The sequence below is a fragment of the Ambystoma mexicanum genome, chromosome 3p (genome assembly GCF_040938575.1).
Source record: "Ambystoma mexicanum isolate Mex_15411 chromosome 3p, UKY_AmexF1_1, whole genome shotgun sequence".
Lineage (NCBI taxonomy): Eukaryota > Metazoa > Chordata > Amphibia > Caudata > Ambystomatidae > Ambystoma > Ambystoma mexicanum.
Genome location: NC_090925.1, coordinates 1,088,909,964 through 1,088,926,825, shown reverse-complemented (window position 1 = coordinate 1,088,926,825; position 16,862 = coordinate 1,088,909,964).

Genomic DNA, 16,862 nt, shown 5'->3' with positions numbered 1-16,862 from the left:
GCAAGAATTATTGTGACAATATTACAATTATCAGGATAAGGATAGGATGACTTAGAGATTGGGATGGAACAAAGCAAGGCAAGTTTTACTATGTTTCAATGGTTCCTATTGATACTCACAATCCATTTTTAGTTTGTTTTTTGGACAGTCAGCGGTTCTGGTCTCCACACGGGTCTGGTCTAACACAGGGCAGCCGGACAAACTCAGCGGGACAGGTTCAGCTGGTCAGGGACTGGATACCAAAGGATAGTTCTGGACTGGCAATCCTGGTTACTGGATACAGTAAGTGGCAGCAAGCCAGGTTAATTCGGGATGCTTACCAAAACACCACAGTGATTCCCTTGGTTATGGGGATTATTTTAGAATTGAGGCCTAGCTGAAGCAGGATCAGCAAATTGCTTGGCCTTGTGGTTGGGATCTGGAGTTTAGATGGATACATTCAAGATGATGACAGGAACAGGACGGCAGTGTAGGAATCAGTAATCAGTGTGTCCCTGTGTGTTATCAAAGGCTCTTATTTATAATGCCAGGTGACATCATCACAGTATTTTACATGGGCATGCTTTACTACACACACCCCTAACACTAGGATTGGGCAAGGGTAGTAATCTCTGCCTTGCTCTCTGCTGGTTGGATTTCTAAGGGAATGATGTCAGGTTTATGAGGTGAGGTTTACAATGTCCAGAAACTCCCACATTTACGTTACTGAAAATCTGATTTTGTCAAAAACATACAGCTATACACTTGAAAATTATACCCAAAGGTTACCTATGATGTGCAGCACAGATTAGTCCAAACCTCCAGTCTGTGCAACCTTGTTTCACCTTTCTGACACATTTTGGTAATTTTACATCTTAAAGATTTGGCCTAAAATTCCACAATGTCATACACAAACGTGAATTGTCCCCAGGGGTGTATGTTCAAACTCTTATATTTGCCACATTAATACTTTCCTTGGAATTGGTAATATTTCATAACTTCTGTTCCCCTTACGGCAATGAGTTCCACCAAGTTTTAAAAGATGGCCCACAGAATTAGATTAAAAACTGCACATTTTTAAATTTCTGCTAATTCTTGCTATAGAAATAAGAGTCTTTAAAGTTTCTTTGTAACATAGTCTCTGGCACCAAAAGGCAGTCTCTTTGTTACTTGATCCTGTTTTTTGTTCCTTCCTTCAACTGCAAGCAGCTGTCAATTCCTTCCAGGCAAGGAGGTTTCCGGTCTTAATTGAAGGTTTTATTGTCCTTTCACACTTGACAGGTGAGTGTCCCAGGACTGCTATTGTCCCAGCCTGGAGCACAGACGAATGTCTGATGAGCATGTGGACTCTCATTGTCCTAACCCATTCAAAGTTTTTCAAGCTGGCACTTTGCAACCTACATGTCCTGGATTTAGGGTGTATCTCCATTCCTAGGAGGAGTTTCATAGCTGGCAACTGGAATTACAGGTTTTTCAAAGAGCTTGCAACTCCAGCCTATGTGTTTTAAACTGTTTAATTTCTTACTTTGTGTCTTGAATTAAACCAACCTGCGACAGAAGAAATCCTATATGTGTATTGTCACCACTAACATAACTCCTTTACATTGCTAAGGAAGCAGGCTTTCATTAACAATTGAGTTTTAAACAGGTAATTTGTTCTCTTCAGCCAGCACAGCCCATTTTTCCACATGTGTCAACAACTGCTATCATTTCTTTCTTTAATTTGGTTTGCAGCTCCTCAGATTGCCACTGTTTTGGCAGCTGTAGTTATTTTCCTTGCAGAAGGGCTCTTATCTAAAGTATAGATACATTTCTCCTTGACCTGGCTCAGAGAGTAAAAAGTCTCTTTGAGCTGCTGCGCCTGGATACATTTTGTAAAGAAATAAACGCGTGTTTCCCGTGCAAATGAAAAATGAAGTTGCTTTTGATTTCTCTGAGAGTTGGTTTGACTGGGCCCTTTTACTCACAGTAGTTTCAGAATGACAGATGAAATTGGCATCAAAGCAGCATTTTGAAAGGGTGAAAATGGTTCCATTTTGAAGGTGATTTTGGCTTTTGCAGCAAGGGCAGGCTTTCCTTTTCACTTGATTCCATATATGTTTCAAAACACACTGGCATATTTTTCGGTATGTCGCATGTTCCATTTTGCCTGAAGTGTGTGAGGCAAGATGGTGCAGCCATTTTTCTGTTGTTGCTGCCAAAAGGAGTTTTGAGGTCCTGGTGCGCAAAGGAGCCAGTGCAGCCAGGTTACTGTTTCTTGCGCAAAGGCACCTCAGTGATGTAAGGCAGTGCTGTTGAATGGGTCAATGTATCCCACAGAAGGATCACAGGATGCAATGGACATCTCTGCCAAATTATAGGGAGTAGAATCAGAAACTAAGTACAATGTGAAAATGTATTTTCTTTATACATTTTGAACCCTTGCATAAAAATCTGAAAATGTTCCAAAGTAAAATTTCAAGGCAGGTGCTTCTACATATTTTAATATTATTCTGACTATGTTTTAAACAGCTTTGAACATGGGTTTTCCCATAGGAAAGAAACAACATTTTGGCCCAAATATTTTGAAATTGGCCTCTTCTACTTTCTCAATTTTCAGCATGCACCGAGATTTCCTCAGGAATTGGTTCAATGAAAAACTATTTTGAAAATCAACTAGGCGTATTTTGAGTTATTAATGATTTATCCAATTTTTTACACATGCACAGAATGATTGTGCATCTTTGTCAGTTTCCAGAAGATGTGAATTTCCTACAAGCACAAACTAAAATGTGCTCTTATGACATGCGCTCCTATGACACACGCTCCTATGATTACGGCTGGGTGAAATTGTTTGATTTTGTTCCACCAGCAGCAGAAGTGAAAGCTTGCGTATTGAAAAGAATGCTGCAAAGTTTCTTGTGCTGCTGCACGAACCAGGAACAAAGCATAAGGAGCTGCCTGAGGTTTCTCATGCCACTGCGTGGACTAGCACGAACCGAAAAGAACAGCGCAAAGTTTCTTGTGTCGCTATGCAAACCTAGTACAAAGCGCATAAAAGCTGTGCACAGATCAAAAAACCCTAACAAAGATTCTCGTGCTGCAGAATGAAACTAGTAGGAATCGAAAAAGAATTGCACAAACGTTCTCATGTTGCTGCGCTAAACTAACACAGATCAAAAAAGATCAGCACAAGGTTTCTTGCATTTCTTTTGTTGCTGCAGACCTGTGTGAAGTTTCTCCTTATGCTACATGGAAAATAAACACTGCGCAAAACCACAGAAAACCAGGTGAAATTTCAGTGGTGGAGGAACCGTAATGCTGATTTTACAGAATGGGTGGAAATGGATTCCAGGGCGAAATCTTTACTTTTCGGTTTGTGGGTGGAAATTTTGCACTCCACTACCTATGATACACACGCATAAAACCCACACTTCTTTGACACAAACTCCTATGGCACATGGTCCTAGGACACATTCTTCGACAACACATGCTCCTATGACAAAAGATCATACAGCACACACTCTTATTTCCCATGCTCTTAATACTCATGCTCCTATGACACACTGTTCTAGGACACACACTGTTGTGACACATGCTTCTATGACACACACTCCTTTGACACACGCTCCTACACCACAAGCTCTTACGACACACACACCAACAACACATGCTCCTAAGACACAATCTCCTATGACACACAGTCTTCCAACACATACTCTTATGACATATGCTCCTGTCACACACACACACAAGACACAACATCTTATGACACACACACTCTTGCAACACACACTTACACTACATGCTTCTATGCTAATGTAACTAACTCAGAATCAACGTACAGCTTTTATACAAAATGTGCATGCTCATGTAGAATATGTACATTACACACACTCTGATGTCAGTTTTCAGGACATGTAAAAAATATGCACCTTTGATACAAACTCTACAAAGAGGCTTCTGAGTTTCATAGTTAACACATTACACAGCTATCTTTAGTTATCTTTCTAAATACTGGTTGTTTGTGGGGAAATCTGGCTTAGGCTCATTGTCGGGTGTGAGCCAGCCTTGCAGTGAGATGACCTTAGGCCAGTCTTAGGGTAAGGTAGCCAAGGTCCAGCAATCTGGTTAGGCTGCTTTAGGGTTAGTCAGTTTTGCTATAGGGTGGTGAGTCACAAATATGGCGGGTATTATGGTAAGGGACAGTTTACTTTAAGGTAGCATTCTAACGGGGGCAGTGTCTCCACCTGTGTACATCTATGTGGATATGTGTTTATGTGCTAAACTGTGTCACCTGCTCTTTTGGTTTCAACTTTATCTGACAGCTCCATAGTGAGGATCGATCCTGCTTTTCCTTCACAGCCCAAGTATGGAACTTTGACGTACTGAAGCCATGCTATGATGTTACTGTGAGTGAACGGAATGCTGTGATGCTTCACTGAGAGTGACGTTACCCTGGGAGAGGGTGGCTGGTGGTTGATGTCTTTAACAATTTGTGTCTGAATAACTTGAGAACTATGTATCTGACAATTTACCTAAATATAATTGCAGAAACTCACTTTAGCATCCAGAGCTGTACTTTATGAAGCAAGCAGCTTTGTTGTAACTGGAATGTTTTACAGAAGGAGAAAAAAAATCTTTGCAGGATGAGGAGTTGTTGATGAAAAAGAAAGCATCATAGAAAGGTTTGTGGTAGATCCTGAGGATGGATACATGTATATGATCTGTGATGTGGCCTTTAAGCATCTCAGGAGATGATCCATATCTTGAAGGGTACCTCTTCTAAAGCAAAAAGGATCATTGGAGGAGGGAGGTTGTGTTATGGGGGAGGGTCGAAAACAGCAGGGCCTCCCTCGTATATAACAGTTGCAGTGAAGAAGGCCCTAGGGTTTATTATCGCTTTTAGAAAACCAGTAAAGAATATGTTGCAATGGTTGGTAGAGGTCAAAATCAGAGCTTGAGGAGCAGACTTCTATCTAAAACATTCACATCCGTTATTAGAGTGTGTTTAAGATGCATTTAGTAAAAAAAAAACTCTTGATTGGCTGTCAACAATGCTTCATGGGAGAGGGAGAGGCTAGCTTTATATTCGTTTTTAGAAGAGGGGGGTTATTTTAAGTCATTTGTTTTGAAGGACCATTTGGTTTCAAGGGCTCTGAAAGATGATGCAAGTTTTGTAAAGGTATCATTAAATCAAGGTAGGAGGGTATTGTATTTTAGTTGATTTTAGGGACTAGGGTGAGATAAGCATTGGTAATTGTGACATTTTAGAGATGAGTGAAGGATGCCCCATTGTGGGAGGCTAGAGAGTGTCCAAATAGGGGTGTCAGCAGAGGCTGGACGTCTCCCCTGTTACTTTATTTTTTAGAGCAGAGTTGTCCGTCTTTGATTCTTTCCTCCAAGCTCACCCGTAAGGATGGGATAGTCTCTTGACTTCCTGCTTTCATGACTCAACCTTCCTGATTGGCTGGCATGCAAATCGCTGAGAGAAGGGTCTGCTAGTGAATGCAGTTTCACACACTGCAGCCACCAAGCTCAGTCTTGGGTTCTGTGTTGACGCTAAATTCTTGCCTTTCCACCAGTCATTGTGGTAGGGGAAGGTGGTGGCCAGTGAAGGATGACAGGCTACACAGAAGATCCTGGCGGGATCTGTGACCCAAAGAAGGAAGAGCGTCAGCATATGCCAGGTAAGAAGTGTAGACCTCCTCTGTAGGAGGGAGATTTTGAACTTTGAAGAGGGATGGTTATTTTTTTCCCATTGAATTTAATTGGGCGGAAGGAAAATGTTAATTGAGGGACAGTTATTTTAAAAATGTTACACAATGTTACTATCAGGTGTTGATATGTAAGGAGTTTCCCACAACAATCAGGAGAGTTATCAATGCAGCTAACTTTGGTCTTCTATACTATCTCTTTCTTGGCGACCTCGGGAGCAGGTTTTGCTGTGGGTGGGTCTCTATTTCTATATTTGTTTTAAGGTTTAGTGGTGTGGAGAGTAATGGAAATGGAAATAATTTTCTGTGGGATACCACCAGTAATGGTGGGGGCTGATTGGCCTCACCCACCTCCCTATACACAATTACCGCAGCTCCAAAGATTATCTATGAACAGCAACATACTAATCGGGGAGAGGAGCGTGTCGTACAATAGTGTTGACAAAGTAGAAAAGGTGCACACGTTTGAAAATCAAGAAGCTGTTTTTAGATATTCCCTGCAGAGTACGAACCCAATCAGTGAGTTCACAGGCATTGTGATCAGACCCTGGTGTGGACATAAGGCAATCTCCCGTGTTCTTCTTGCTGATTCAAGCTTTGCTTGTTTCCCCGGGTTCTAGATTCTCTCCAAGTGGCAGGTCCATTAAGGTTCATTTTTCGGGTGATGGATTACTTTTTTTTTGTGTCCACATTGCACCTCGCAGCAAAGGTTGTGTTTTTGAGACTTCACACACGATATGTTCTTGCATAAGATACATCGCAGTGGAGAGTGCTGGCATAATAGCCAAATATTTCATAATTACATTTAGGTAACTAGTGTATAGAGCGACTTCATTTTGGATTTTTTCACAGTAATTTAGGTTAAGAGAAAGCCGAGGGCCTCGCAATTTTAGCGTGAAGGACAAAGCAATTCTGGCACATAGACAGTCTACAAAATAGATGTCAATGATGATACCAGACGGTTAATAATATTAGTGACATCAGCTTCTTTCCCAGCCTCTTTCACTCGCTTGAGTTCCATGCCTGCTCTGCAGAGTTTAGATGGTTCCATTCCATCTGTAAGTCAATATTAGCACTAATATATTCAGGTTAAATGATCGTAGAATTATCTAAAGGTATGACCACTGGAGAGCACAGTGGACTTTTGCTTAAAGGTTCTGCTACGTCCAGATATGCATTTAATTAATTTCTTACCAACCTCTGTTTGATTGCCCGAAAATGTGGGCAAGAAATGTTACCAGGTGGATCCCCTATCCCTCCCATCTTACTTCCCCACTGTTGACCTATTGTCGGTTTGCTCCACACTATATTTCTCTCGGCATTAGTGTCAGCCTCAAGTGCCTCAATGGTAGATTCGGTCATTGTAGGGCCTAAACATACTAAGGAGACATTTATGTGCTCAGTCAAGGATCACCTTGCATTATGGGCTGGTTTACCAGGGGAAAAGTTGGTAATCTTATTCTTAGCGGCATGATCAGTAATAATTCCTTTAATATTTTTACCATTCATTGTGGTTTGAGGCTTAGCCTTCTCAAGTCATATGTATGCAAGGGAGATGACTTGGAAGAAATTACTAATATCTTATCACTTACTGAGAAGACCTCTCAATTAACCTTTTCACCTACATGCTCCCACGGCAAAGCACACTCCATGGATGCCATCAAAGACCCATCAAGTCTAATCCCCAACTCCCGAACTTCCTGGACACGGAGTGACAACAACGCGCCTTGCAGGGTTCACGGGTGCGCTCTGGTTGCTGTCGTGTAGCTGCCGCTTCAGCACTGTGTCGTTCTTTAAGGAGGTGCCTAGCGGTTTTAAAGGGCAAGCCCCATTATCACTGCAGCACTTCTTGGTGTTGTCTCAGAGATATTCCACCACCCCAAAACCAGAGGAAAAGCGTCACTTCAGTGCTGTGTCGCTCTTTAAGGACGGGCCTATCAGTTCAAAGGGCAAGCCCCACAGTCAGTGCAGCAATTCTTGGTAGCTGTAGTCTCCTAGACGAATAATCCACCACTCCAAAAGCAGGAAGGAAAAGTAATTGCCCGCATATAGCAGCTGAAATCCATTGGACAATATTTTCTGTTGTAAACTTTCATTAGAGCTGTTGTGGTGGCCCTTTGGAAAATGTGGGACTTCAAATGGCCATTGTAATGAGTATCGGGAGCCGCTAAGCTGTTTTAGAGTATTTCAATTTAAAAATAAGAAGCAATGATTCATAGTTGCCGTGGACGTCTCTTTAGGGCCGTCCAGGAAACATGGCCAAAATACAAAGGCAATCTCCTTATCACCGAGACTCCAATGGTTGCAGTCCTGAGTTGTTCTTTTGTCAGTCCCTGTAACATGTACCTGGGATTTTACTGGAGAGACATCAGAGGTGCTGCCCTCTACATTTGCATCCCAGAACATTCAATGGGAATACCAGGGTTATTAATGGCACTTGGCAAACGGTGTGCACCAGGACATATCATGACAAAACCTGGCAAAGAATGGGGATAACTGGACATTTGATGTGAAAACCTTGTATATGCTGCAACCACCAAGACATATGATGTAAAAATCTCAAAAGTGAAGTGAGCACCTGGGCATGTAATGGCAAAATCGTTCAAATTAAGGGTATATATTTGAGGGCATTTGATGTTTAGTCCCGCATACGGAGAGAGTACCTGATCATATCATGGCAATACATTGCATATGATTGAGTTGATGGCCATAACATTGAAGCAGCTGACAAATGGTGGGAGTGCCTGGAAATTTGGTGGCACAATCTATCATAGCATGCACAATTCTTTGCTTATTACAGCAAACACTGCTATGTGTCAATACCTTGGATATGATGGGTATATATAGACATGTGCATGGTGGCAATACACAGCATATGCTGCATATATCTTGGTCTGTTATGGCAGTACCTGGCATATTATGGTAAACCCCCCTCTTCAGTTTGTCTCCACCTAAAACCCCCTCTATGCTTTTGTGTGTGTCTATGTGAAAACTGACCAACTTTAAAAAAATAAAAAACAGAATTCTAGGCATTGTTAATGTATTTTAGAAGCTTGTGTGCAAGAGGATGCCAGGCAAACTGTGACAGAAGCAGTGGTGTACCAAGCGGGGTGGCAGAGCGAGGGGCAGATTGACGCTCCAGTGGCTCTTTCAAGAGTCAGACCGGGAAATTTGCATAGGGACATCTCTCCTGTTTGGCACCCTCATTGGCCTGACAATGAGGGTTCCAAACAGGAAGGGTGTCCCACTGGCAGGACAATGCTATTTCTGCTCAGCACCCTCATTATCCTGACAGCAGGATACATTTACAGTTCGGCACCCTCATTGTCAAGTCAAGGAGGGTGCCGAATGGGGGAGGTGTCCGTCTGATAGGACGATGAGGGTGCCCGAGCAGGAACACACTGCAAAAAGGTGGATGTGTCCCACCCTGCTCTGAGTCACTGATGCAGCTGCAGCCTGGAGTGGTGCAGGACACAGACAACAGACAGTGCTGTGGGCTCCAGTGGTGTAACACCATTGAGCTGATCAGGTTCTAGACCGTCCTCGCCCGAAATGTTGGGCTATGTTGTCACGACCTGGCTGACCTACATATAGAGCCTTGGCTTGAAAAAACAGTAAATGGCACCTGGGCTTCGCTGTTAACAAAGGCCCTGAAATTACTAACATAAAACATTTCACTTTTAGCACCTGCATTCATATGCATACATTTTTGCCAATTTAAATCAAGATGCAGAGTTAGCTTGCGTGTCAGGGGAGTGATTGGAAGGGTATCAGGTGACAGGAAACAGCTCAATCTCACAGCAGACTGTAAGTGTGTGGTTTCAGATGTAAAGCAAAGACTTAACTGATTGTAACATTAAAGTGATGACCAGAATAGTCTCATTAGAATGCGTAAAGAGGTTAGATGCCCCCACACAAGTAGGTTTGCCCCTTCCCCTACAGTCTCTGAAATTGGTGTTGCTCCCAACATTTGAAGCTCCACCTCCCCAACACTTTCTTTTAGCCTAGGTTCACCCCTGGTGTGCTCTGCCCTCAGTTCAAGTCCTGAGAGCATTCACTCGTCTTACTTCAGAAAGAGGTGAGGTTGTTTTTTTCTGGAGTTGGAGGACATTTGACTCCAGAAAGAAATGGTCGGACGAGTGAATGCGCCCGCGGACTTAAGAAAGTTACGTTCTAGTTGCAGTGCGTGTGCCACACTGCAACTAGAAGGATAGTTTCTATCTGTCTCCAGACCCACTACGCATGACAGGAAACCAGGAAGCTCTCCTGCTTCCCTGTTTGTGTAGTGGAGGCAAAGAAGACTGGCAAGCTGCATTGTGGAGGCCAGGCCTTCTTTCTGGCAAAGAAAGAGCAGCACTGAAACAGGTAACAAAACATTTGTTTCTGTGCATGTGTATGTTTATGTATTCCTAGCGGTGTGCTGTGTGTTTATGATGTATGTGTTGTGGGTGAATGTTGTGTGACTTGGTGGGTGTGGGCATGTGTTTGTGCTGGCAGTGAAGGAGGAGGACAAGCGTAATTTGGCTGGTGGTGGTGAGGGGTGGTGTGCCATAATGGCACTGCCACTTTTGTAATGGGCATCCATGACAAACCAAGCAATGCAAGTGTTATTACTTGGCTAGACTGATGTAAAAGGGGACCATCTGCCCCTCCATCAGCTACTAATCAAGGTGTGTGCATCTGCAAAAAATACTCCTTTGACCTAATGGTTTCTCAATACAACTGTTTAAATATATCATGCCCCTTTGTACATATTCGGTGTGCCCTTAGCCTCAGTGCGGTTTGCACGTGCTTCTCCTCATTGCTTAATCATTCTAAATACATATTTTTCATTAATACATGCCTTCCTAATATTTTTCCCCAAAAGGGTGGTTTTGTTTCATTTATTCTTACTATTCCCCATAAACATTCCCTGTGCTTAGTTTAATGTCATCCACTAATACATTAACCTACTTGTTACTGCAATTTGCACTCATAATTACATTTCTACTGTTTGGCGACACATTTTCACAATTTGTGTGATTCTAGACACATTCATAATTTTTCTTCTTCAAAGCCCCTATATTGCATATTTATACTGTATAGTGAGGGAAACACTGTCCCCCTTCTTGGTGCCTCTCCAATCTACTGGTCGTGGTGTACATGCTTAAACCTTCATGTATGACACCCCATGACCCTACATTGTAATGTAGTGCATATCCCATGCCTTTTCTCTGTCCCCAATTTACCAATAGTCTCATCATTTTGGTCAACTACTGCACCATCCTGTGTTTTTATTTTACAATCTGTCTTTCTTTTCAAAGTGCACTGGAAACCTTTTTAGCAAACATTTTCCCTTTTTTCCTCATGTGTGCAATTAGCCCATATATGACTTATGATCTATACGCTTTCCAAATATCCCATACTTCATCAAAAAGGAACCGCTACTTGCCCAACATAAAATCAACACATCAGTGGCATTTCACTGTGTGCTCAACAAAAAAAGCATCCACCGCCAATCCCAGAAATAACCAACAACCCCTTTTACAATGGGGCACGACTTGTAAAACCCTAAACAGTGACTCAATGGGATTTCCACAGCTCACACATATACAATAACTGGGAGTGACTTCCTAGTGCAAGATAATATATTCAGAATACAGTTCAGTCACATATGGTTCTCCTGACAAAATTAACAGTTCTTCAAAATATACACCTTTGCTTGACTTAAAGAACCAGAGGTCTATTTACCCCACAATATTTTTATCTAAACCAGCACTTCTCTCAGCAGCTGGTTTCAACAGTTGTGCACTAATGCCATGAAAAAATGCAGTTTTTTCTAAATGTACTCATTTGTCAATTGCTCAGTGGGCGCCAATCACATCAACCCCTAATTGAGCGTCCCTACTCCAGAACAAATACTATATATATATATATATATATATATATATATATATATATATATATATATATATATATATATATACCCTAAACATATCACAAAGAAACAAATTAATTTACTGGGTTCTAGTTCAACTTCACATTTCCATAAGAGTCAGGGACAGCCCAGCACACTTCCAGCCTGCCACCAAAAAATTGACAGGCCGATTCATGGAATTCATGTGCTCTGAAATTTTTGGCGCAAGCGTGCGAAAGCGTACGAATCGCAGCGCAAGTGCGAAAATCGCAGCAAAACCCGCGCACAGCGATTCATGGAAGTCTGTGCGCGTGTAAATCCCAGGATGTGCGCCAAAATTCTGCGTGGCGCACGCTGGCGCACACGTCTCCAAACAGCAGAGTAGGAACAGGGGGCGTGACACGCAGAATGGGGAACAACGCGTGAAAATGTGGGCGTCGCGGGGGAAGTACAGGAGGCAAATGCGCGGAACACCCACACCCACGTTCAAAACACATATTCATGGAATCGAACGGGGCTAATGCGTGCACCAAAAAATACGCGCTAATCTGGAAACATGTGCTCCAGCAGGAAGCAGGCGTACGTGGACCCGCGCAGCAGAAAAGTGCACGCAAACAACAAACAAGCTCAGACGCCAGGATGAATATACCGTTCCTAGCAGCAGTGGTCGTGGGATACCGCAGGAGGAGCAGGAGGATAGTCAAGCCCAGAATTTTTACACCCAGAACCAGCCTTTTTGGGATGCCTGATGACCAGGTGTATGGGAGATACAGGTTTCCACCTCACATAATACTCGACCTGGTCAGTGAGTGGGAGGATGACCTCACATCACCCACCCTGTGCTCCCAAGCACTCAGCCCCCTGGAGAAGGTCCTCAATGTACTGCACTTCTTGGCCACTGGATCATTTCAGCGGACAACTGCTATAGTGGGGGGGTGTTACAGGCCACGCAGTCACGCTGCCTACACCAGGTGTTGGCCATAATGACTGCACACCCATCAGTCCGCAGGCACATATACCTGCCCAGAACACCTGCAGAAAGGCAGGCTGCTGTCCAGGATTTTTACGGTGTGGCACAATTCCCCAAAGTGCTAGGTGCCATTGATTGCACCCTACGTCCCCCCAGGGCATCAGAGCACATCTACAGAAACCGCAAGCGCTGGCATTCCATCAACGTCCAGGTAGTAGGTGATGCCAAGGGAATCATGACCTCAGTATATGCCAACTATCCAGGGTCCACCCACGACAGTTTCATTTACAGAATGTCAACCCTAAACTGGGACCTAGAAGCTGGGCAGCATGGCGATATATGGCTGCTCAGTGAGTATAAATGCCTCTGCACATGCATGCATGTCAGATACTGAGTAATGTCACAACCCCACTAATGATACCCATAATCACCTCCCCAGGGGACAGTGCCTACCCTCTGAGCACCCACATGATGACGCCAATTCGGAACCCCACCACGCCACCCGAGGTAAGATACAACACAGCCCATATTGCAACCCAGGGCATAGTGGAGCGCACATTCAGATTGCTCAAGTCACGCTTTCGCTCCCTTGACCGTTCTGGTGAGCAGCTACTATACGCTCCCCCAGTAGATTGCAGGATCATAGTGGCAGCATGTGTCCTGCACAATGTTGCAAAGCACCGGGGCCTGCCGGTGGACATGGTGGTGCCCCCACATCCCCAACCACATGCACGCCCGCTGCGCATAGGAGGGGAAAGGGCACATGGTGAGGCAGCCCGTACGCACCTGGTGGCCAATTACTTCACCTAAAATCACATCCCTGTGGAGTGGACACAGCCCTGGCACATACCAGATGACAATCAATGATGATGACATAAGGGACAGTCACCTGTCACAACCATACCAGCCTGAGATTGGTCACCTGGAAGTGCTACATTGTTTGCATCCCTACCTACTTAAACACAACCAATGATGTGTGATAAAAAGGCACACATTCATGCTGCATGAATGACTACTCCCTTGCGAAATACAACATGAAAATAGTGCCAGGTCACCCAACCCCTCCCCACTCAGCTACCCAACAAACCAATGCATGTCATGCAATGTGAAAGCAATCAAATGAATGCACAACACATGACACAAGTGTCACAAAGTGCACTGTCTGAAATGGAAACAGGCCACAGGCAATTGCTCCCAGTAATCATAAGAAACAGCACACATGAACAAATACTTACCAGCAACACAATACAGAAACACAGGATTCAAAGTAGTGCAGGTCTTACAACCTGAATACGCCAGCACATCGACCCCTTCCCTCTGTACAGTGTTACTGCCACGCAAATGTCTCAGTGTACTGCAAACAACATGAACTCCATCTACAAAGTAGACGGCCTTGTGAAGACATGAGGAAGGAACCTGCAAATTAGGAGGAAGACAAGGATGCACAAGCACATATCAATACACCATGCAGTGTAGAAAACATCAACAATATCCACTAGGAATGTCTACACAGTATTGACTACAGACTGCCCACACAGCTCATGGGAGCCCAACGTCACTGTGTAATTCACTGTCACTTGGTCACACCCTTTGCAAGCCCATGGTAACGGGAAGCAGGAGGGGTGTGTGTCTCACAAACCCAAGCATCTAATCCAAATTCAGGACAAGCCTGCATGTGCCCAGCTGGAAAACAGTGGATGCCCACGGGTGCCACACAAGGCAACACACTGTAAAAAAAATATATATATATATCAGAAATGATCATGTGTGGCCCGGGGGGAGGCCACCCAGGAGGTTCGAGGACAGGGTGCACACCAACACCCACCTGTGTGGATGTTGCAGAAAAAAATACCTCCTTGGGCTCATGGCCTGCACGGCTATGCCATTGTGGGAGAACTGCTGTCGCTCTCCTCACCCTCTGCTGCATCATCAGGAGGTGGTGGCACTATGGGAGGCAGCCCACGCAAACCGTGGGTATGGTCCTCCATGGCAGCAAGCATGCAGGTCTGGAAGGTCTGATTCTGGAGGATTAATGTGCGGAGATCCCTATGGAGCACCTCACGGGTTGCCTGCATTTCTGCATGCATGGCCTCGCGTGATGCCCGGATCTCCTCACGTGTTGCCTGCATCTCAGCTGAGAGCGAACGTGTGAGCTGCTCCAGCTGCTGTTCTGCCCTAAGATTGGTGAAGCCCCAAGGTCAACCAGAGTCTGCCTGAGGGTATGTAGTTCTTCCCTGAGGGCTTCCCTGTGGGCCTGGGACTCTATTGATATCGATCGGTGCAGAGTCTCCAGTGCCGTCGGTCCCTGTTGGACGCCAACATGTCTTCCCTGTGTGATTGGCAAATGGAGTCTGTTGCCTGCTGTTGTTGCTCCATGCCTTTCAGGGGGGATAATGGAAGTTGCCACCCCCTCCATTGCCTGAGCCATCATTTCTACTGATGCTGCCTGTTGGGTTGCAATACCGTACATGGAGTTTTCCCATACAGTATTGCCTGGTGGCGCACGGCCACCGCGTCGACGGGCACCACACTTGTTTGGGGCAAGGCGATCTGCACCTTGCTGTGCTGGTACTGCCTGGGGATGCAGGACTGCATTCCCCCTCTGATCTGCTGGCCCAGCAACAGGATCAGATGCTGTGGATTGTGACATTGCATCCGTAATCGCCAAAGGCGGACCTACCAACACTGACATCCCCATAGAGTGTTCTTCCCCTGGTGCAGGTGGGTTGGACAGAATAGAATCCCTGCCAGAAACACTTACCTGCGACAGCACATAAGTCTCATCATCCGATTCAGCACCCGAATAGAGGTCTGGCGAGGTGCACCCAGAGACACCCCTGGAGAGTATGGCCTGCAGTAACATTGGGTTCTCACCCACCACCACACCACATCCCCCACTGGTGCCCGGTCGTGCCAGAGATTCCTCCTGGGTCTGCACCATCTCCTCAACCTCAACAGCATCAAGTGCGTCATCACCTGCAAAAACATGAAAGACAACAAATGGAAACAGGCATGAGCACCATAGCACACACATAGGCCGTGACAAGCCACAGATCCAGTACATGATCAATACATGTCCCACATGACTATAACCCTGCCATGCATGCACTGTCAAAGAGTTGGAAGTGGAGTCAAAAAGGCAGACACTGGGGAGACCAAGATGGAAAAGCAACACATTTGTAGCATGTTGGGTAGCACAGGCATCACACATCAGACTGTGAGTGGCATGTCCAATACACATACATGACACATGTCACCACACAGATGTCATGTAGCACATCCATGGTAAAGTAAAAAACGACAGCAATATGTCAGTGATTGAGTACTGTCACACATCCATGTGACATCGACATGATGAGAAGATTAATGCTGAATAGTGTTTCAAAATATGTGTGTGCCACACACTGAAACACATCCAGTGTCCAAAAATACTGTCATTGTGGGCTGATCAAAGGTTGGTCACTTTGACATCACAGGAAATATCTGTCATGTTCCACATGCAAACAACCCCTTATAATAATTGTTCTGCAGGCCAATACTCCATCAGCCTGAATGGTGTAATCATTAACATAACCAGGTAATAATAGTGCGCCAGTGTGGCCTGTAAACAATGACCGAAGCATATCACATATGTCGCAATAGGGCATAAAATTGTCTAGCAAAAAGGGGAGAGTGCAAACAATCAGCATGATTGAAGACTTACTAAATCAGACCAATGTAGTTGCAAGACAACAGTTCAAGGTAAAGTGCACAAATGTGGGCTTAATAGGCAACTGTGGCCAGAAGAGATACAGTCATACCCAAATCCAACGCACGTGAATGTATGGGAGGAAGCACATGGGTGACCCATACCACTCAGGTGCACACACCCTCACCTGGCACTCAATCTGAACCCGTCACCCAAACAACATACACATGGATTACACACACATGCATGGGCACTCACCGGACAATGCATCGTAATCAGGTAGTTCTCCCACGCCTTGGATCTGTTCCTCTGTGATGAAGGCCCCAGCAACAGACTCATGTTCAGTGAGTTTGTTGTCCTCTGGTGGAGACTCACCGACAGTCACCAGAGTAGTGGCATGATTTGAGGCCAGCTTGTTCTTTGCTCTGCGTTTCAGGTCATTACACCGCTTGTAGCAATCATCAGCTGTGCGCCTCACAAATCCAACGGCACTTATGCGGTCGGCGATGATCTGCCAGTGTGCCTTACGTTGACCAGTTGTGGTCTTGGACCCTGCAGTCACCAGCATTTTGTGGCTATGTGCCGACACATAGGACACAAGTGCATCAAGTTCCACGTCATTAAAGCAAGGAT